The sequence below is a fragment of the Myotis yumanensis genome, unplaced genomic scaffold (genome assembly GCF_028538775.1).
Source record: "Myotis yumanensis isolate MYYU_CA2020_CCGP unplaced genomic scaffold, mMyoYum1.0.hap1 SCAF_12, whole genome shotgun sequence".
In the NCBI taxonomy this organism is placed as follows: Eukaryota; Metazoa; Chordata; class Mammalia; order Chiroptera; family Vespertilionidae; genus Myotis; species Myotis yumanensis.
Window position 1 is genome coordinate 45,787,461 of NW_027223763.1, and position 23,965 is coordinate 45,811,425.

General features: G+C 39.7%; 1 long non-coding RNA gene and 1 pseudogene across 1 annotated transcript in view; both read right to left on the reverse strand.

The window, feature by feature from the left end:
- LOC139021221 (uncharacterized) overlaps positions 1-13,913 on the reverse strand; it is a 60,168-nt gene extending 46,255 nt beyond the window's left edge. Inside the window, exons 1-2 of the long non-coding RNA XR_011473412.1 lie at positions 13,855-13,913; positions 13,160-13,214 (exon numbers count right to left, since the gene is read on the reverse strand). This is a non-coding gene — a long non-coding RNA (uncharacterized lncRNA). The remainder of the gene's footprint in view (positions 1-13,159; positions 13,215-13,854) is intronic.
- Positions 10,877-11,001, reverse strand: LOC139021359 (U2 spliceosomal RNA; annotated as a pseudogene).
- Positions 13,914-23,965: the final 10,052 nt, after the last annotated feature.

Below are 23,965 nucleotides of genomic sequence, written 5' to 3' on the forward strand. Positions count from 1 at the left end.
CACACTTCTCTGCCTCTGGAGATGCTGTAGGCCCCTCCGTGGTCCAGGGGGTTTGTGGAAAACAGATTAGAATCTATCAAAGACTTTCTCCTTGACCACCTGTAAAAAGATTAGCCATCTTCCCCAAGTCGGTTCCTATGGCTCCCTTGTCACCAAAACAAGGAGAAAGGGATCCCTTAGGGACTCAGAAATCACTTTAAATACCAGAAAGCTTTTGGTTAGATAATTCTCTAGGGTGCCCCCTGGACAACTTTGAGCACCTTGCTTTTGGAAGAATGAAAGAAAAAAAAAAGTGTCCTGTTCAAATTCACTGTTGAATAAACATTCATGAAATCTTGGGCAAGGCATTATATTGGGCATCATCTTTAGTAGGAAACAGAAAGTTATTTATTTGGGAAAAAGGGAATTAAATAATGAGACATTAGATGTGGTTTCCAGAAATCCAGAGGTTCCCTCTGCAAGTTTGAAACTACACAGTTTATTGTTTAATTGTTCTTTGAGAAAATACTGCTAAGAATTTATCTGCTATAAGTTCTCACTATTGATTTATTCCTTCAACCAGTGCTTGCTGAGCACCTGCTGTGTGCAGACGCAGTGGACAAAGCAGGCAGAAGTCCCTGCCCTCTGGGAGTTTTTGTCCAAATGGCGAAGACATATGATAACAATCAGTAAGAAAACTTTTGAATGTCTGAGATGATGATAAGTGCTATGGAGAAAATGAGCAGGAATGAGGGCCAGGATTGACAGGGTGGGATGGGTGTGCAATTTGAGGTGCAGTGGTGGTGTGCAGTGTCCTTTGAGTAAACAATTGGGGAGGAGCTTTACCTCTAGACACTTGCTTTTTTATTGTTGCTGCTGTTGTTAGTGTGAATATTATTAGAAAGTTACTCAGAATTACCTAGAAGTCTTTCTGAAACTTAAATGATAAAGCCAGCTTGCCAAAGCTGCCCTGCTCTCGGGTCCAGTTTGGCTGTGTCGTGGCATGACTGTGAGGTAAGCTCCATGGAAAACGGCATTGCATTTGGTATTGTGTTCTGTACACAATGAGTGCTCAATAAATGCTGTTCACTTCTACATAAGATCCATGGTCTTCCATCAGATCTTATTTTTTTTTTTTCTCAAAAAGAACTTGTCCATGGTTTTGTCTTTCTTCCAGGGACCTGTGAGTACATATAGACATGTGAGGCATCACAGGTAGTTTCTGGAAATTTATCAAGCTACATCTACTGATGGCAACATCCCTAAATTTCCCAATCATCATTGTAAACACCTTTGACTAATCTGGCTCCACCTACTGTGAAGCTTGTTGTCCTTAAGCACTCGATCCAAACGCCAATGGGTTGCCTCCCTTCCATCCACTACATCTCCTTATCTCTAAGAGGAGACGGCCACCTCTTACCCCTAAAACACAATGTATTTCTATACTTTCTCCCTTCCTTCTTTACTTAATCTCTCCTTTCCTTCCTTATCAGTGTTGTGCCAGGCATTTTGCATTCCCATAGGCCCTATCTTAACTACACTAAAAAAAAGAATTCCTCATATAGGCACTGTTAGATGCCCTGAAAAGAACAGTGTAGGATGGAAAGACATGAAAATCAGTAGTAGTATTTATTAGAGAAAATCTCTCAGTAGAATATATGAATGCTGCTGCTGCTAATGGCATTACCTTCTACCCGTCCAAGAGTTTACAAGTCCTTTTACCTATATAGTATCTCATACAATCCTCTACATTTTTACTTCTCAAAGTGTGGTCTATGATTAGCGGCACTGGCATCTCCTGGAAGTGGCTAGGAATGCAGAATCCCAGGCTCCTCTCCTCCTGAGCCAGACTCTGCATTTTAACAAGACCAGGTGCTTTGTACACACATTGGAATTGGAGAAGCTCTACTCTAAATAGTCCTGTGAGTAAATCAGAAATCCCCTAGCCCCGTGGTTGGCAAACCGCGGCTCGCGAGCCACATGCGGCTCTTTGGCCCCTTGAGGGTGGCTCTTCCACAAAATACCACGTGCGGGCGCGCACATACAGTGCGATTGAAACTTTGTGGCCCATGCGCAGAAGTCGGAATTTTGTGGAAGAGCCACCCTCAAGGGGCCAAAGAGCCGCATGTGGCTCGCGAGCCGCGGTTTGCCGAGCCACAGTTTGCCAACCGCTGCCCTAGCCTATTTCACAGATTAAAAAATCAAACAAAACTGAGGTTCACAGATGTTTACTTAGTTAATAGGTAACAAGACTTAGAGTCAAAAATCAATATTCTTTCCACTACACCGTGCCCCCTCTTTGGATGCTCTTGGAAGAAACTGTTGCATGCTTCTTTTGGGGTCTAACATTACCAAGCCCAGTATTTCAATGGAGATCTGAACAGTAATTACAGCCTCATATTGTCCCCTGGTGGTAGGCAGGCAAATGCTAATCTCCAGCTTAATTATATATTCCTTATGTAAGATGATCTTGCTGCTGCTTGTCTAAAAAGTCCAAGGTTAATTACATGAAAGAAGTTTCATATTTAGAAATATCTCTAATCCCTTCAATTCCTTATCAAGGAAGGAGATGTTTCTGGCTAACAGTTTTTGAAGTTTCAATTGCACATGTTCTTTCCTAAGCAGGCTCTTACGTGTTTCATCTGGGCCTCTTGAAGGGAAAGCGAAAGGCAGCTAACACATGGCAAGTACCTCTTTGTACACCAAGCTCAGTGCTCTGCACGCATCATCTCATGATTCTCAGACCTAAGGATTGGTTATTACCCTATCTTACAGATGTGGAAGCTGAAATTCAAAGGTGACACACGTGGCAATGTTGGGAATCAAGTCAGATTCTGTCCCACCACGCTGGCTTCTTCACAGAAGTAAGTCTTGCCTGCATTAGCATGAAAGGTGACAAAAGGTAAGAGACAGGACTATCATTACCTTCTGTCTTCTACCACCACTGATGATGCAGCAGGTACTACCCATCATATTTTCCAAAAGAAAAAAGTGGTTATCAAACTTTTCCTGGTTTCAAGGGCAAAATGAAGTAACTGGAGTAAAATCAAAGCAGAGAGGAGACAGCTGGAGGGCTATAAGCTAAATATGCAGAACCTCCCAAAGGGACCAAAATAAATCTGCCCAGGAGTATTACTGGGCAATAGACTCTGAAACGCTCACATCAACACCATTCAAATTGGCTAAAATCCAGTCACATGATCTAAGCAAGGCTCTCAAAACTGTGTTGAATTACAGAGAAGCAGAGGAATCTCACCGTATTCTTTAAAATTGGAGAAGGATGAATAGATTTCTCAAGCTGGTCGAGCTGAGAAAGTCATCTCCTGGGCTCTCTAATATTCAAGTTCTCAAAACTGCAGCTATCTCAGCTCACACACATGGACTGGAATGTCCTCCTAAGTTACTCTTGGGAAATGCAGGGGCAGGCCCTGTGGAAGTCTCTCTTAAAGAATTAAATAGAATATTATAACTCCTCAGATTTTAATATATGCTACAACTGTTGTGCTGGCTTGGCGTTTAAGGATGCAAACTTTCCCATCTCTGCTAGGAACATGACACTATAAAAGGGACTACTGTAATTAGGAATGAAACTGTGCAGTCCTCATTAACCAGAAAAGCACTTTCTAAACCCAGGGAGGCTCTACTGTTATTCCAAGAAATGCCAGGAAAATGGTGTCACAAGAGCCCAATAAAGATTTTGGGTCAACTTGTGCTCACTGGGAGGGACTGGGGTTGATGTGAAATGACTTCAAAAGGCCAAGAACAACAAATACTTCCAGCAGGAGAGATCTAAGCAGGGAAAAGGATCCAGAACCCTACTCAGCTCAATGTTGTTTCGAGTTTCATTATTACTTAAGTCTTGATTACCCAAATTCATTTGGCCTTGATGCCTGGTGAGAGAGCCTGCCCTTATTAGCCAAGGACACTGTGGTCGCTGGTTGCAGGCTCCTGCTCTCCTGGTCTCATGTGACCAGATGAATGCTTTCTGAATGGAGGCTGGGAGTGATAAGTCCCTGATGGCTCAAAATAGCTGAGCATGTTTATTAAAAAACAGGCACAAGCTGGTCTCAAAGATGATTGCAGGCTTTACTCTAGTTCTTTAATCTCCACATCCATTTCTGTCCGGCCAGAAGCATCTACACTGGGGCCTCACTGTGGCACCAGTCACAGCAAGAGGGGAGTGCATTGTGAGCCTGTGCTTTTTTCTACCTGTCTGAGACGGCTTGGTCCCTCAAATCACAGACCAGCCATGTTATAAGGGGCTCAATCGTGAGGAGGAAGACAAGAACCTTCTGAAGGAATTATATTTATTTATGTTTCTGCATAGATATTTGTGATGTGTCTGTTTCCTGGAAAAGCCCCATCATTAGATAGATTGCAAAGAGCAGAATATCTAGCTGTTGTTCTCTCTTTTAGCTGAAGTTCTTACCACCCATGTTCCAAAAACCAATTAAGTTATGGCTCATTTAGAACAAAAGGACAATGGACCAGATCTGGGCTCCACTCTCTGCTTGGTCACTAACCAGTTCCGTGGCTCTAGGCAAATTAGCTCTCCACTGGGACTCCATTGCTTTGTCTTGTAATCATCACAGCTGTATTTATTAAACACTTTCTGTGAGGTAGGGGTTATGCCAAGTACTTTAACTAGGTTACCTCGTTGAAACCTCACAAAATTCCCCAGGTAGGTTCTATTATACCTCCATTTTACAGATGAGGAAACCGAGGTACAGAAAAGGCTAACACAAAGGGCCACCAGCACCATTTGGGTGTGAAAGAGCCAGGATTTGACCAAGTTCTCTGAGCCTATGCTCTAAACCCCAAGGCTACATGTTTCTCCAATGGCCCCACTCCTCCAGCCCAAGGCTTTCTTGCTCCTGAAATTCCTAGTTGTACTTGGAGATAATTTAACTTAACTCACAGAGAATATCCATGCTGCCATGTGTCATTCAATTTTTTAATTTTTTCATGTTTTTTGTTTTTCAATATTGTTTCCTCGACCAAATAAGATGTCTGAATGAATCTGTGAAAAGACCACTTCCTCTAGGATTATGATTTCTGCCCTTTTCACATTCTTTCCTTTATAAATGGAGATAATGGTGCCTGGCTTATAGCATTGTTGTGAGGCACCAAGCAAAATGGCTGTAAGGTGAAAAGCACGGTATGAACAGAATTTATTTACTATTATTTTAAAATATCAGCTCTTTCAGGGAAGGTTTTTATATAATGTATTCTTTATAGCATATAACCCTGTGCCCTCAATGTTGTGGGATGCTAAAGTAGATGTGTTGATCTTTACTTTGATGGCCATTATCAACTTTAAAAAATAATTATTTTTATATTGAGGTATAAGTAACATTATGTTAGTTTCAAGTGTATCACATAATGATTCAATATTTGTATACACTTCAAAATGTTCCTCACAGTAAGTCTAGTTACCATGCATACAATACATAGTTACAAATGTGTTTTTCTTGTGATGAGAAGTTTTAAAATCTATTCTCTTAGCAACTTTCAAATATACAATTCAGCATTATTAACTATGGTCACATGCTGTACATCACATCCCCACCACATTTATTTTCTAACTGGAAGTTTGTATCTTTTGATCCCTTTTACACATTTTACCCCTCCCCCACACTCCCTTAACTTGGCAACCACCAGTTTGTTCTCTGTATCTATGAGCATGGCTTGTTTGTTTGTTATAAATTCCACATTTAAGTGAAATCGTAGGGTATTTGTTTTTATCTGACTTATCTGACTTATTTCACTTAGAATAATGTCCTCAAGGAGACCCATCCATGTTGTCCCAAGTAGCAAAATTCCTTTATTTTTTTCTTTTGGTAATCCTCACCCAACACTCTCTCTCTCTCTCTCTCTCTCTCTCTCTCTCTATATATATATATATATATATATATATATATGGCTGAATAGTATTCTATTACACACATATACACACACTGATATATACTGCATCTTCTTTATTCATCTGTTGATTGGCACTTAAGTTGTTTTCGTATCTTTTTATTGTAAATAATCATGTAATGAACATGGAAGTACATGTATATTTTTGAATTATTGTTTTTGGTTGTCTTCGGATAAATACCAGAAGTGGAATTGCTGGATCATATAGTAGCTGTATTTTTAACATTTTGAGGAACTTCAATATTGTTTTCCACAGTGACTGCACCAATTTATATTCCCACCAGCAGTGAATGAAGGTTCCCTTTTCTCCACATCTTTGCAGTACTTGTTATTTCTTGTCTTTTTTGATGACAGCCATCCTAACAGGTGTGAGGTGATATCTCATTGTGGTTTGTATTTCCCTGATCAGTGATACTGAGCATCTTTTATGTGTCTGTTGGCTATCTGTATGTCTTCTTTTGAAAAATGTCTATTCAGGTTCTCTGCTTATTTTTCAATCAATTTTTTATTTTATCTTTTTGCTCTTGAGTTGAATGAGTTCTCTATATACTTTGGATATTAACCCTTTATCAGATATATAATTTCAAATATTTTCTCCTGTTTAATAGTTTGCCTTTGAATTTTGTTTATTATTTCCTTTGCTGTACAGAAGCTTTTCCATTTGATGTAGTTCTACTTGTTTATTTTTTATTTTGTTGCCTTTGTTTTTGGAGTCAGAGCCAAAATTCATTGCCAAGACCTATAACAAGGAGCTTACTGCCTCCTTTCTTTTCTAGAAAGTGTATGGTGTCGGGTCTTACATTCAAGTCTTAAACCATTACAGTTAATTTTTGTGGGCTGTGTACGATAGTAGTCTAGTCTCATACTTTCACATGTGACTAGCCAGTTTTCCCAGAACCGTTTATTGAAGAGTCTGTCTTTACCCCATTATATATTTTTACCTTCTTTGTCATAGATTAATTGACCATATAAAGTATGGGTTTATTTCTGGGCTCTCTGTTCCGTTACATTGATCTGTGTGTCTGTTTTTATGCCAATATCATACTATTTTGATCACTATAGCTTTGTAGTATAGTATTAGGTCAGGGAGTATGATGCCTTCAACTTTTTTTTTCAAGATTGCTTTGTCAATTTAGGGCCATTTGTGATTCCATAGAAATTTTAGGATTGTTCTATTTTTATGAAAAATGGCTTTGAATATTGTAAAGATTGCATTGAATCTGTAGATTGCTTTGGGTAGTGTAAGCATTTTAACATTATTAATTCTTCCAATTCATAAGCATAAAATGTCTTTCCATTTATTTATATCTTCATCAATTTTTTTCATCAGTGTCTTATAGTTTTCAATATATAGGGCTTTCATCTTTTTGGTTAAATTTATTTTTAGGTATTTTATTCTCTTTGATGCAGTTGTAAATGGGATTGTTTTCTTAATTTCTCTTTATGATAGTTCATTGTTGGTGTATATTGATTCTGTATCCTGCAATTTTACTGAATTTGTTTATTTCTAACAGTTCCTGCTGAAGTCTTTAGAGTTTTCTATATATAACATCATTTTATCTGAAAATATGGTCAGTTTTACTTCTTTTTTTCCAATTTGGATGCTTTCTATTTTTCTTTTCTTGCCATATTGCTCTGGTTATACCTTCCAATGCTATGTTGAATAACAGTGGTGAGTATAGGCATCCTTGTCTTGTTCCTGATCTTAGAGAAAACGCTTTCACATTTTAACTTTGAGTCTGATGTTAGCTATGAGTTTTAAAAAGAATTCTTAAGTGCATTTTTATTTACCTTTTCACTGTAAATTGATATAGCAGAAAGCACATTTTAATGATGATGATAAATCAAAGAGAACTAACATTTTGGGGAACCTAAATTTGTCTTATGTGTTACTTCCCTGAATTTCTACCCGATCGCTATGAGAAAGATGTAAGAAAACTGAGATACAGACACATTAGGTCACTTCCATAAGACACATAGATTTTTCACTGAGACCTAGGATTGAAGCAGAGGTTTAACTGTCTCCAAAGACTAGAGTTTTCATCATGTTGTACTGCAGATAAATTTTCTCTAAGATTTTTGGGCTTAAAAGTCTGTATGCATATTGTTTGTGCACCATTTGTTATAGTAAAATATCTAACTTAATTGTCAACATTTTCATAATCAATATTATGGTGATAGACCATATAACATAAAGCAAAGAATCTTAAAAGTACACTTTGGAAAAGACCCTTAAATCAGCAAGTTCAACAACCAATCCATTGCTTTTCCAGCTTCTGCTTGGACACTCCTACAATGTGGAACTCACTGTCTCCAGTGGCAAACAATTTCATCTTTGAACACTTAGAAACTATTATTACTAGATCTCCCTCAGGCATCTCAAACTTAAGATGCTCGAAACTTAATTCATAAAGTAGTTTCATAATTTTGTTTATAGTTAATTGGAGATCTGGGCTTACCAGAGGAGAGTGAATACTAAGAAAAGAAACATTATCCCATCAATAATTAACTACAGATTATATTTTAAACATTCATTCACGTTTTCATTACTAAGGCCAAGGAAAAAGGCCAGTAAAAATTGTTACCCTATCTCCTAGGGATTTCCCAAGATCATCTTGTCAGAGTTTAGTGGAACACTGTGTTAAAGGACAATTATATTAGCAGTCAAGAATCCCAGCAAGAAGCTGATGGTGCATTCAAATGGAACTTGAACTTCTGGTCAAGATTGTAACTTAGGTAAATGTAGTACTTGAACCCATTTACAACTACATAGAAATTACAACTAACTTCAGAATAATGATCATTCAGAACCACCTGAAATCTAGCTGAATGGAAGTCCTACAACTATGGATTTAAAGAAGCCTTATGGAGACTGGTAGAAGGGGTGGGGAGACATGGAATGGGCTGGTCCCACACTCATGTATGGTGAATCAAAATTTTGAGGGATATCTCAGCTGCAATGGTCCCTTCTGAAGAGCAAGGGGGTTCCAGCTCCACAACAGGCCACCCAGCCCAGGATTCCAGAACCAGGAGGAGATATCCTTTATAACTTCTGGCTATAAAAACCAGTGGGGATTGTGGCTGAGTGACACAGAGGCTGTGGGAGTCCCAGGCAGCTCCACTTAAAGGGCCCGTGTTTGGGCTTACTCAGGCTCACTCCCTCTGAGCTCCAGTGCACTGGGGCAGCAGCTTGAAAGGAACCAGGAGCATACAGGGAGCAACTGAATTGTCTGGCATTAGAGTGAGAGCTGGGAGTGGGTGTCAGCTGTCAGCTTTCTGACAGACAAAAGTGCTGGTAGAGGCTATTGTTTCTTTTCTGAGACACCCCCACCACAGAACCAGCAGGCAGGCACCATATCTAAGTCTCCATTATCCTGGTTCACACTGTTTGCCCCACCCTGGTGATTCCCTGAGATCTTGCCCCACCCAAGCCATTTCCAGTGGCTTTTCTATAAAAATAGCCTCTCTTGCCTCAAGCTTTAGGCTTCCCTAAAATCTCTCAAACAAGCAGCATTTGACCTCTGCATACCCCATATCTCTTGCTAAGTGGCCCCAGGCCAGGCACTAGCTGCAGCTGGCCTTGGTTCACTGCTTGGCTTCTCCTGGGCACCTCCAAGACCAGCACAAGTAGCAGCCATCTACCAACTGCTCTGTAGCTTGTGCCCAGTGGCCCCAGGAAGGGCACAAGCAGTGGCTGACCTTGCACCTCCCAGGAGGCCCCAGAGCTAGTGCACCCAGTGGGCAGCTTCAGACCATGTTGGATTACATCTCTACCACCTCCACAAGTGATACACTCCAGGGGCGGACTGGGAGAGTACCAAAGCCCCACTGAAGCAAGTCCTGCTCCAAAGTATTGGCTCCTGCATAGCAGTTCCTCTACTATAGTCACAGCCGGTCCTCACAGCCAATTATCCTGGGGGTCAATCCCTCCCAGTGATGTCATTAAAGACAGCACTAAAAGCACTAAAGACACAACTACAATAGGACATGTGAATAGGAAAAATTTCCAGAAAAAGAACTAAATGAAATGAAGGCAAGTTTAAAACAGATACCAAGTTTAAAACAATAGTTGTAAGGATACTCAAGGAACTTAGTGAGAACTTCAACTTCAGCATGAAAAAGGGCATAGAAACCATAAAAAAAGAACCAGTCAAAAATGAAGGCTACACTAACTGAAATGAATAATTTACTGACAGACCATAGGGAATCAACCATAGAGTAGATGAAGCTGAGAATCAAATCAGTGATTTGGAATATAAGGAAGCAAAAATAAACAGAACAGCTAAAAGAAAAAGAATCCCCCCAAAATGAAGATAGTGTAGGGAGCCTCTGGAACAACTTAGCATACCAACATTCACACCATGGGGGGCGGGGTGCCAGAAGGAGACGAGAGAGGACAAGAAATTGAAAGCCTATTTGAAAAAATAAGAAAATAAGGACAGAAAACTTCCCTACCTGGTGAAGGAAATAGACATACAAGTCTAGGAAGAGAGTCCCAAACAAGAGGAACCCAATGGGCCCACACTAAGACACATCATAGTTAAAATGCCAAGAGTGAAAGACAAAGAGAGACTCTTAAAAGCAGCAAGAGAAAAGTAGTTAGTTACTTAAAGGGAGCTGCCATAGACTGTCAGCTAATTTCTTAATAGAAACTTTGCAGGCCAGAAGGAAGTGGCAAGAAATATTCAAAGTGATGAAAAGCAAGGACCTACAATCAAGGTTACTCTACCCAGCAAAGCTATCATTTAGAATTGAAGGAGAACATTTTGATAGTTGCCAGATGGGAGGGAGTTTGGGAGGGTGGGTGAACAAGGTGAAGGGATTGAGAAGAAGATTGGTAGTTACAGAATAGTCATGGAGATGTAAAGTACAGCATAGGGAATATAGTAATAATATTCTAATAACTATGTATTGTGTCAGATGGGTGTGATAATTATTTGAATGACCACTTAGTAAGTTATATAATATCTAATCATTTGAGTGTTCACCTGAAACTAATATAATATTGTATGTCAACTGTAATTGCAAAGTTTAAAAAGATTTTTAAACTGATAAGAACAGATACTACACTTGATCTTAGCCAAAAGGCCGAGAAGCGATAAAAAGATTTTTAAAAAATGGAACTTGAGGCATATTAATGGAGGGACATTTACAAAGATATAGGCAGGATTCAGGGAAATCCCCAGAGTATTAGTATGGTGAAAGATCCCAAGACTGGCAATAGTGGAGAGCTATTAGTATCTGTGGATCTGAGAGAGTGAGAGAAAGGAGCAGGTATCAGAACCTAGAAAACTAACCATAGAAAATGACCCCCCTCCCAGAGAAAAACCGTGGCCTGAGGTGGAGATATTCAGCCAATTGGAAGTTCAACAGAGGAATGGGCATCCTGACCTCATTTCTCCGCCCCCCCCCCCCCCCCCCGCCCGCCACCACACACACACACACAGAGTTCCTGTGGATGGGTCAGAGTTTCATCTGCTAGACAGAAGAAAACTGGAAGACAAAAGACGAAGGACCTTACTAATGCAGTTCAGGAACAAATGTCCACCTCCTTTGGGACACAAAGCTAGGCACAGAAGAGTAAAGAGTAGATTGGAGAGACAGATGGGGAATTCTAGCCCCACAATATTCCATACATCTCCATATATTCTCTGAGTCTTATTTTTCCTTCTTACTCCTTTCTTGCCAGTTTCTCCCACCATCTTCTCCCATTTCTTTCTACTTCTACTAAATCACCAACAGGAAAGGCGCTAACTTCAAAGTAGCCTTAGGTCATGGAAGGAAATGATCATCTACTAGATTTCACTTACATGTGGAATCTAATGAACAAAATAAAGAAACAAAATAGAAACAGACCCATAGATACAGACAACAGACTGACAGCTGTCAGAAGGGAGGGGGACTTGTAGGGGCTGGGTGAAATAGGTGAAGAAATTAAGTAAAAAAACAACAATCATGGACACAAACAACAGTATGGTGATTACCAGAAGGAAAGGGCAGTGGGGACAAGGTGAAGAAGGTAAATGGAGGATAAATGGTGACAGAAGACTAGACTTTGGATGGTGAGCACATAATGCAATGTGCAGATGATGTATTATTGAATTGTACACTTGAAACATAATTTTATTGACCAATGTAACTCCAATAAATTCAATTTATTTATTTATTTCTTCAGTTGCTTGTACTTTTGGTGCATACCTAAGAAAACATTGCCAAATCCAAGGTTCTAAACATGTACCCCTATGTTTTCTTTCCATGTGATTCTTTTGAGATTTAAAATTCTACTATTCCAAATATTATTGAACATCTGTTAGAGGCAAAAAACAATAGTTCAGGGAGAAGTGGCCTATTGACTAGAGAGATGCTTTCCAATCCTAGAAGTTCCTTGTAAGATGACTTCATTGTGAAAAAAATGTGGAGAGAGACCTTTTGACAATCATGTCACAGAATTTCAGTAGGCTCTGCAGTCTCTGATCTCATCTTGGAAACCAAGCCCTGTATCTCAGCACAAAAACGAGAGCAATGGCAAAACCATAATTCAAGGGATTTTGAAAACTATGAACATGGGATCAAGATGGTGTATGACAGAAATTCAATATTCATAGCTTTTTTTTAATAACATACATGCTTTTAATGAAGATCAGCAATTAAAAATAATGAAAACCCCAGAAAATAACAAGTGCAGGCTAGGATGTGGAGAAATTGTAACCCCTGTGCACTGCTGGTGGCAACATAAAAATGGTACACAAAAGAAAACATATGGTTAATGAAAACAGCATGGTGGTTCCTCAAAGATTAAAAAATAGAATTACCATATGTCCCAGCAATTCCACTTATGGGTGCATCACCAAAAGAATTGAAAATGGGGGCTAGAGCAGATATTTGCACATCCATGTTCCTAGTGGTATTATTATAGCCAAAAAGTGGAAGCCACCCAAATGTTCATCAATGGATAAACAAATGTACAAAATGTAGTAGGTACATGCAATGGAATATTATTCAGCTTTGAAAAGGAAGGAAATCCTGTTAAATGCATGAATGAAGCTTAAGGTCATTATGCTAAGTGAAATAAGCCATTCCCAAAATGTCAAATGCTCTATGATTCCTTCTATGTTAGGTACCTAGGATAATCATATCTAGAGAAAGAGAAAGTAGAAGGGTGGTTGCCAGATGCTGGGGGAGGGGGAGAAATGGTAGGCAAAAAATTGGGAGAGACTTCCATTTTCTCAAAGTAGTAACCATTCAAGTGGGCACTTACATGGATTGTAGCCTCAATGTTTCGCTGTTTCCTGCGTTCCTCCCGTTGAAGCTGACTTTAGGCAGAGCATTCGGGAGAGAAATAACAAATGAATAGCAACAGGAGGAAAGGAACAATGGAGAAAATGACTAAGAAGAAAATAAAATTTGCAAAAGTAAAATTAAAAACCATCCTATGCATGGGAGAAGCAAATGAGGGATTCAGAAGTTGTAATCGAGAGAGTAACAAAACAGCTGAGCAAAAAATAAGACATCCTAGAGAAAAATGCTGGGGTCTGGGAGTCGCAGCTGATGAACAGAGCTATTGGCTGGTCATCTTTTGGTTTATACTTTGAAGCCAATCTGTTTTGTATATGTAGCAAATATTTATTGTCCGAGTGTTAGTTCTGATGAAATACCGAGCAAATTTTATAAATGAAAGTCATGGAAATACCCACAGAAGTCAAAAAGCAGAAAGTCATACTGTTCAGAGTCATGTATTTGGGGGTATTTTAAAATATAAATTCTTATTTATTTTTGTGTGAGGAAGAACACCAGGGAATAACATTATTTTGATGGAATACAATTCATATTCCTCCCCATTAACAGGCAGTAAGTTATTGCATCCAAATAAACTTTCATATCTACTTATTTAAGTACTTAGCCTTTCTTAAGATGAGTTTTCAGGGAAAATTTTTCAGTTGGGTTTATACTTACTGTTTATAACCTCTTTTCCTTACTGGTATGTGGCTTTTAACCAGTCTTCTGATTCTTAGAATGCTCCTAAAAAAGATGAATTAAGGAAAAGGAAAGGAAATTTTTTAAAAAGTTGATGAGGCTGCTTGGTGATAGTGAACATAAAACATGTCTTTAGGAAGATGTTGCAATGAATTAAAATCAAGGCAACTGCTTTTTTTCAATAGTACTTGCTATTTCTATCCTCCATTTTAGAAGACAAACTAAAATGGTATAAAAAAATAGCTAATATTCATCAAACTAAGTATATGATGTTCCAGGGCCAGTTCTAAGTGTTTTGCATGTGTTAACTTATTTAATCTTAACAACAATCCTACAAGTAAGGTACCCTGTCAGAATCCATTATCAAATTGGCTTGCATTTTGTGAGCCTGTTGGTAGCTTGAAATCAGCCATTGTGGGAGTATTTACACCATAGATACCGACATATGATACAAATCAAGGCTTTGAAAAGGAGAGCCAGTTGTTAAATATTTTCTAGAATATCACTGCTACTGTCCTTCTTTCACAGGTTGGGGAAACCGGAACACAGAAAAGTTAGGTAAATTTTTCATGATCACATAGCCAGTAGTTGGTAGGGTTAAAACTGTATGCTAGGCAGTACCACTTGAGAGCCCAAGCTTTTAACCATCATACCATACTCTTTATGATAATGACTGAAGTACATTGACTTGACTTACAAAGCCTAAGGTTCTCATTTAGACTGTTCTATTATCCACTGTTTGAGTTATGAGTCTCAAGACATTTTATAATAGAGACTAGAGGCTCGGTGCATGAAAATCCGTGCACTGGGAGAGTGGGGTCCCTCAGCCTGGCCTGAGCCCTCTCACAGTCCAGGAGTCCTCAGGGGATGGCCTACTGTCCTAAGCTGCAGTCCGGCCTCCCTCAGCAGGAGGCGACCGGACGGGCGATCAGGGGACAGCGCTGCCCCCATCATTCTGCCACTGCCACCACTGGGCCAATCGGGACAGCGCCGCCGACATCACCCCGCCACAGCCGCCGCAGGCCCCCTCTGTGGAAGGCGACCAGACAGGTGATCAGGGGATGGTGCCAGCTCACCCCATCGCCCCTCCACCGCCGCTGGTCACTGCCCCCACCCTCCCATCGCCATTCCCTCCCTCTGCCCACTGGCATGTGTCTTGGCTGGCCTGGCGCTGCCTGCTTGCCAGCCCCGCCCCCCGCCAACTGGTCATTCTGCCATTCAGTCGATTTGCATATTCTGCTTTTATTATATAGGATGTTTCACATTTTTAAAAAAATATATTTTATTGATTTTTTACAGAGAGGAAGGGAGAGGGATAGAGAGTTAGAAACATTGATGAGAGAGAAACATTGATCAGCTGCCTCCTGCACACTCCCTACTGGGGATGTGCCTGCAACCAAGGTACATGCCCTTGACTGGAATTGAACCTGAGACCCTTGAGTCCGTAGGCTGATGCTCTATCCACTGAGCCAAACCGGTTAGGGCGGATGTTTCACATTTATCTTGCTATATCATAAAACAGATTAGGTGAAAATGCAAAATAATCCTTGATCATGTCCTTCCTTACTTCCTTTTTTCCAAACTTTGATTATGTCTTTGCTATTGGAATAGAATGTATATAAATCTCCTAGGACTTTTGGCAGTATTTAAGGAGGACTAGAGTGAATTTCCTCCCTCATGCTCCCATATTACTTTCCTCATTATTGCAGAAAGCAGAACAGCTGTGCTGACAGTGGGCATCATAATCATCATTAATAAATGTTTCTTGAGCATGTTCTTTGTGCTGAGCCACGAGGCACAGAGAGGTACAAGATATGGGCTTAGAATATGGCCAACAAGTGGTTCAGGCAACAAGTAGAAAATGTTCAACATAGAAAAGAGAGTAATCATGATGAGTGGGGCAGCTAGAGGAGCTTCTCTGGGGGAGGAAATAGCTCCTGAGCCAAAGAGTCAAAGGGACAACAGTGCGGTGATTGTGATGATGGGTGGAGGTGGTAGAGGGCACAGAGCGATAAAATATGATGGAATAAAATTAAACTGTATTTTAAAAATAGAAATTGTGAGTGGGAAAAAATGAAAAGAAAAAGATTCAAAGGGAAAGTGAGCATTATAGGTAGACAGAATGGCTTGAAGGAAGGTGCTGGGGCTATTATCACTTTGTTTATGGAATCACAAGTCATATAGCTTGGCTGAAGGAGAAGCATGGGGCTGGAAAGGATAGGCTACTGTTTGAGTGGGACATTTGACCTTAATTAAGGTGCCTGGGCTTCATTTTTTGAACAATACGAATCACCCAAGGTTCTTCAGCACATGAAAGCTGCGTAAAGCCATGCTGTGAATAAGATTAAAGTTAGCCAGGTATGTAGAATGAACTGGAAGAGAGAGTTACTAGAAACAGAGATAATAGTAAAACAATAATCTATTATGAAAGCTTTTGCAACATGGAAAATCATTATGGAATAATTAGAATTGAAAGCAAGATACAATTAGAATTGCAAGCTGTTATTACAATGGCACAAAACATATGCAATGGGAAAGACTAAGAAGAAATACAACTAAATCATTAGTTTTGGGTTAGGCTGGTAGAGTTATGGATAGTTGTGTGTTTTTTTATTCCCATCTCCCCATTCCCTTTGGCAACCATCAGCTCTATAATTATGGGTTGGTTTCTGTTCTGTCTTGCTTATTCATTTGCTTTGGTGCGTGTTTTTTAGAGTCCACATATGAGTGAAATCATATGGCATTTGTCTTTCTCTGTCTGACTTATTTCACTCAGCATAACACCCTCTAGGTCTATCCATGCTGTCACAAATGGCAAGATGTCATTCTTTTTTATTGCTGAGTAATACTCCATTACAATGGAATATATGATTTTTCACTAATTTTATATACAATAGCATATTATGCTTTAGGCATAGTAAGACAAAAGGAAAACCATTCAAATGTGGATGGCTTTGGGGCAGCTGGAGTTACAAGATTAAATTTTGGGAAAGTAGTGAAGATTTAACACCCTGTTTTGTAAGCCATGAAAGAGACTGAGAATTCTGATAGAAAATTCAAAGTAAGAAGGGCTGAGCAAGAAGACTTGAGCCTTGAGGATCTGCCCAAGAAGGTGCAGAAGAGGAGGAGGAAGTGAAGGCCATGGAAGGGATTGAGCATCATTTGCCTGAGAAGGAGGAGTGTTAAGGCTTGTTAAGACAAGGAGACGAATGCAAGTTTGAACTTTATAAAGTAGTTGACTTCTGAGAGTTAGAACAAAAAAATGAAGACTGAGAAAAGCCAATGTTTTACAATTTCTTGGACTGATTGAGCTGAAAACAATAACAATAGCTTCATTTTGTTGAGTATTTCCTCTGTATTGGCACCATGATACATGTATTATATCTTTGTCTTTTATAATTCTCATAGCAGTGCCTCGTGTTAGGTGCCATTATTATATTATCCCATTTTATAAATGAGGAAACTGAGACAGAGCATTTAAGATGGAAGAAATCAGAAATTATTTGGCACAAATTGTCCCATTTTATCCGTGAAATTTAAAGGATTCATAAGATAAAGTCACATGACTTGTCCAAGGCAGAACCCATCTGAAGAAGAGGAGCTCACATTGAAGGGAGGTTATACACTTAAATTTTCCTTTGATGATGGCCAACCCACCTCCAGTGTTACTGAGCTCTGCAGCGGTATTTCCTCATATTTACTTTCTATGTTTCCCAATACTATATAAATCATCTAAATGTACAAATTTTGATGGTAATGCCACTCAGTTTTACTTGAATGCTCCAAGAGCTTTCCTATTTCATTATTAGCAGCATTTGTATAAGATATCATATATATGGCAATGTGTTTAAGTCTGCTATGCATCTATCACTACAGGGGGAATTTTTTCCTGGATCGGGGCAGGGTGGATGTTATTCAGGAGAAAGTGAAAGTTGTGATCATTTAGTAGAACACTGATTAAAAGTGTAATATTATATATAAATATATATATATATATTAGTGACCCAGTGCATGGATTCATGCACATTGAAAGGAAATTAATTAGAAGATGGCTGGCGGGGCAGGACTGGGTGAGATGGGCTGGACATGCCCTGGAGCCAACCTCCTGTGGTCCCTCCCTGCCCAGCCGCACCTGGGGTGGTGCCATGGCTCAAAGGGCATCTTGAGAGTGAGCAGGATCCCTCTGGCAGGTGGGGTCCCTCGGCCTGGCCTATGGGGATCAGGCCAAAACCAGCTCTCCAACATCCCCTGGGGGGTCCTGGAGTTTAAGAGGGCACTCTGCAAAGTTGCTGTCATACAGGGTGTGGAACGCAAATGCAAGTGTGCAGTAAACCAGATTCTGGGCCCACAGTGCCTTAGCAACAATGTAACCCACAGCCAAAGGTGGAATCGCAAGGCCATACAAGGAATTGGGCTCCCTCCTCTCTGGTTTTGGGGTGCGTCACCCAAGAACCACCGCTGTCAAGTCACTGCAGCTTGGCAGCTCCTACATTGAGTGTCTGCCCCCTGGTGGTCAGTGCACATCATAGCTACCAGTCGGATGGTTGGACACAGCATATTAGCCTTTTATATATATAGATTGTTCAGTGCTACAAAAAAAAGGTGTTTAGGTTATAAATGGCCTAACTGATCTTTGCTTTCAATGTTTATGTTAATAGAATATTAGAAGGAGATAGTATCTAAACAGTTTTACCCAGTTTTCAAAAATACCTTGAATACACTAATTAACATAGTACAATATCCTTGTAAATGGCTAGTGACCAACAAATCCATCATTAGTCTACTAAAACCTTGGGCCCTAGAAGTATTACTAGCAAAATTTCATAGTCTAAACTCTCACCAAGGTGGGAAATTTTATAGATTTGCTGTCAGCATAATATGTGACCTGATATGCAAAAATATGATCATGACCTAAAATGTTCTTATTACTAATTTGAATTAGGGCAGTATGTCTATTTTACTACATTTCTAAAAGTCTAAAACTATTGCATATGCAATTTTATATGTATTTATATATTATTAATATATTATTATATCCATTATTAAAAAGATGGTCCAAGTATGGAACCCAATGGAAATTTTTATTTTACTAAAATTTATATAATCTATAAACTCCTGAAAGTGCATCTTCTATTGGCCCAAAGAGTGTTTTTCAACTCATGGTGAATTATGAGTCATGGGGCAGGGAGTACAACATAAAAAGAGAAATAGAATAGAAGGCATTGCTCTTAGTAAGAGTAAGCACTGTTTTAGGAAACTTTGTTTTAGTTACTGTGTTTGTTGTCCCTCAGATCCTCTCCTCCCTCTTCTGCTCAACCCTAAGTGGGAATGACCTTTGTGGGCTGTGATTCCCAGGCTCTTGTGTCAGCTGCAGTCAGCCCCTGGGAGGCACTGGCCAGAGACAGGACCACTGAAGGACAGGAGGGAAGGAGAAGACAGGGTATTTCCCCCTTCTCTTTCTGCTTCTAGCTTCATCTCTAACAACAGCTGTTTCTCCACCTTGGCTCTAACGCTGAGGACCATCATGGTTTCAGATTCATTAGGAGAGCCTGGCCTCTGGGCTCTGCTAATCCCTGCCTCATCCCTTGGTTCCTCTGGTTTAGGGGTAATAGTGACTTCTTACTGTTGTTACTCTCAGTTCCATATTCTCAGCTCTTCTATCACCTATATAACCAATTCCCTAAATTAAATTCCTTCTGTTTTCCTGGTTGGACCCTGACTGATACAGTTCACTGTGTACCTAAGTGTGTGTATATTGGGTCATGATATAGAATACATTTCGTTCTGAGAGTATTTGTTAGAATAGTTTGAAAGCCAAAGTCTATGAAAATAAATTTGATAGCATGTAATGAATGGTGCTGGGCCCATTCCTTGGGCATTGATGGCTATTACTGAGCTAAAGAACATGAGCTTGGAGACTTTTTTATTTTATGTTAAGGGAAACAGAGTAGCAGAGTAGAGGGTGTGCTGACTGGGAGTGAGGAGACCAAGATTCTAACCTTGGTGGGTGGCCACAGGCAGTCATTCAACCATGTGTTCAAGCCAATTACATTTAGTTATGTGCATGGAGACAGAGGTTATGAGATTGGTGTGCATTTTTAAAGCAGTGACTTATAAAAGTTATAGTGCTACCATTCCAAGAAAGATATATAGTCCATGACAGCTCAAACCAGTAATACTAGCATTTGAAGGCTGTTTAAAAGAATAGTCACTAATCTAGATTATTATATTTTGCTTTCACTATTTTTTTAAAACATATATTTATTGATTTCAGAGAGGAAAGGAGAGGGAGAGAGAGATAGAAACATCAATGGTGAGGGAAATCATTCATCAGCTGCCTCCTGCACAACCCACACTGAGAATTGAGTCCACAACCGGGGCATATGCCCTGACCGGGAATCAAACTGTGACCTCTTGGTTCATAGGTTGACGTTCAACCACTGAGCCATGGTGGCCCGACTTGTTTTCACCATTTAATTATGTTCTTCATTTGATAAATAGTCATTTATTATGTTAGCATTAGAAATAATAGCTCACCATTTTGGTCTTAAGTTCTTAGGAAAACAATAAACATTGATATAGGCCATAGGACCTGCAGAATATCAAGTAATGGTGGTTGCAGTCATTAAAGTCAGTAAATAAAATCACACCATAAAACTGAGGTGTCATATAAAGACAAATGCCCCTGATAGGTGGGCATATTTTTAAAGTAGTTCAACAAAATATAGCTAAAGTGTGAAATGTCAAGCTCTTTAAGATTCAGACATTCCCCCCAACTCTAAGTCCTAAGTATTAAACAAACAAAAAATGTTATATGTTATGATCTTCTTTTCCCTTATCAGCAAATACCTTAGCACCCCTCCCTTCATATTTAAAGAAAGTCTGTTACCAAAAGGCACCAAATAGTCTTCATAAAAGTAAAATTCCAACAGAATCACAATGTCTCTGTTAAGATAAACAATTTAATATGCACAATTCCAGGCTTTTCCTTTATGCCCAGCACTCACTGAAGTCAGTGACTGTTCAGCTGAGTTTATCTGAAGGGGAGATAAAAGCTTCCTGCCCAGCACTAAACCTTGTCCCATGCAGAATGCAGACGTTTGCAACCCTTTCCCAAACTTCTTGTTCTTGTTGTACCTATCCATCACTTTCTGTGATGAAACCTGAACTAAAGCCATATTGTTGTGGAATGTATTGTATCCCTACCTGTGGAGACACTGACTCCCCTTCCTCCACCAAAAGCAGATGATTTATCTCAATTTCCTTAAAGGGTCATCTGATGTAATTGTAGTGATTATTTCTGGTTTTACATGTTTCTGGCTTTTTGTCTGCTCTCCTCTTGAATTTGCATAAAACTATAAGCATGTGAAAATGACTGAAATAAGACAATAGCAGATTGCACTTTTTTTGTACTGAACTTGAAGTAAGAATCTGGTGAGAGATGACATGCAAGTAGAACTAGAAATGGTCTCCCACAATAAAAGACTGAAATGGTAACTGAAAAGATAAGTCCAGTAACAGCTGAAGGTGGTTTAAAGTAAAAGGCTGCAAGAAAACCCAATAAAACAACGTGAGAGACAGATACAGTGTATCCTGCTGCTGTGGCATTTGATTGTGGGCCTTGGGGATGACATGGTGTCACATGGGGACAGAAGCATATCATCATTCCGAGAAACATAGTAAAATGGCCTGCCAAACAAAAGTTAAAATATTTGAGCAATTTCTGACGAAAAAAGTTTAGACACTGAATTCAAGTTCTTATTCCTAAAGTACCACTGCCCCAAAATGTGTCAAAGCCTCAAAGACATGTTAATGACAACATTTATAAAATTCTTTCTTGTCTAGACAACATACATATAATAGAGTACTATTGAGAAAATCCTTCAGAAGGAAATTATCCTCATAAAGGCTATCTCCAGAGACAAATGCAGCCTTCCTTTGGACAGTCAGAATGCACTTAAACTATCTAGACATATATTGAGTTCTGTAGGGTTTTGTTTTTTTTAATGGTATACATGTTTGGACATATAAAATGGACAGATTGTTTTATAAAGGTCACAAAAAGATTAATTTCTTATCAGAAAAATGCCTTGCATCATTAATGCTCTAACACCTCTTTATCAGTAATTCTTACCCTGTTGGAAAAAGATCCCTTGAAAATCTGATGAGATGTATGGACTGTCTGTGCAGCAAGTCAAATTAACATGATCACAGAATTCCTAACAGTGTTACGGGATTCTCAGTGCTCCAAAGATCACTTATACTCCACCCTCACCTGCCCCATGATGGGTGGAGAACCCATTGTATTGATGACAAGTTATTGGGCAGTTTTTAAATGAGCAACAGAGATCACTCTGAGTCCGGAGTTTTAAGTTAAAAATTCTGTTTTCACCATTTAGTCACCTCCAAGTTTCTTGATGACATTCCCTGTGCAGTTTAAAGGGAGGGAAATAGACCATGATTTATCAGTATTAATAGTAATATAAAACATACACAATTCCTGGCCAGTGTGGCTCAGTTGGTTGAGTGTAATCCTGTGCACTGAAAGGTCGCTGGTTCAGGGCACATGCCCAGGTTGCAGGTTTGCTCTCTGGTTGGGGTGTGTGCAGGAGGCAGTGGATCAATGTTTTCACTCTTGCATTGATGTTTCTCTCTCTGTCTCCCTCTCCCTTCCTCTCTCTCTAAAATCAATAAAAATGTATTTTTTTAAAAAAAACACACACAACGTAGCCCTAGTCAGTTTGGCTCAGTGGATAGAGCATTGGCTTGAGGACTGAAAGGTTCTGGGTTTGATTCTGGTCAAATGCACCTGCCTGGGTTGCCGGCTCAATCCCCAGTGGAGGGTGTGTAGGAGGCAGCCGATCAATGATTCTCTCTCATCATTGATGTTTCTATCTCTCTATTCCTCTCTGAAATCAATTAAAAAATAAAAACCACACAACATAGAAGTTATAAAAGAATGAGATAAAATGATAGAAAAATTATTTATTTTCTAGGCATTTTATTTTTTAAATCTTGTTGGACTTATTGGGGTGACATCTATACTAATAAAAGGGTAATATGCTAATTAGACTGAACATCTTCCTGATGTCCTTCCGGACAAAGCCATGGTGACAGAGGCTGAGGCAGAAGCAGTTAGGGGCAATCAGGTCAGCAGGGGAGGGCAGTTAGGGGTGATCAGGCTGGCAGGGGAGCAGTTAGGGGCATCAGGCTGGCATGCAGAGTGGTTAGGGGTGATCAGGCAAGCAGGCAAGCAAGTGGTTAGGAGCCAATGGTCCCGGATTGCAAGAGGGATGTCCGACTGCCGGTTTAGACCCAATCCTGCCATCAGACATCCCCAGAGGGGTTCCGGATTGGAGAGGGTGCAGGCTGGGCTGAGGGACTCTCCCCACTTCTCCTCCCCTCCCCCCATTCAAGAATTTCATGCACTGGGCATCTAGTTAGTTAATAAAATGATACAAGTTTTGCCCTGGTGGGTTTGGTTCAGTGATTAGAGCATTGGCACGTAGACTGAAAGGTTGAGGGTTTGATTCCTGGTCAAGGCCACATACTTCAGTTGCAGGCTCGATCCCCAGCACCAGTCGGCACGTGCAGGAGGCAACTAATTGATGTAACTCTCTCACATTGATCTCTATCTGTCTCTCCCCCTCCCTTCTACTATCTCTTTAAAAAATTAATGGAAAAATATTCTTAGGTGAGAATTAACAAAAAATAATAATATATGTTTTAAGTGTACAATTCTACAATATATCATCTGTATATTGTATTGTGTGTCTACCACCCAAGGCAAGTCTTCTGTCATCATTTATCCCCCCTTTACTCTCTTCCACCTCCCCCAACCCCCTTTCCCTCTTGTAATCACCATACTATTGTCAGTGTCTATGAGGGGTTTTTTTGCCTTAATCCCTTATCTATTTCACCAAGCTCCTAAACCCCACATCTCTGAGAGCTATCAGTTTGTTTTCTCTATAAGTCTGTTTCTATTTCTTTTTTTATTTTGTTCATTAGATTCCATATCTAAGTTAAATCATATGGTATTTGTCTTACTTTGACTGGCTGATTTCACTTAGCATAATACTCTCCAGGTTCA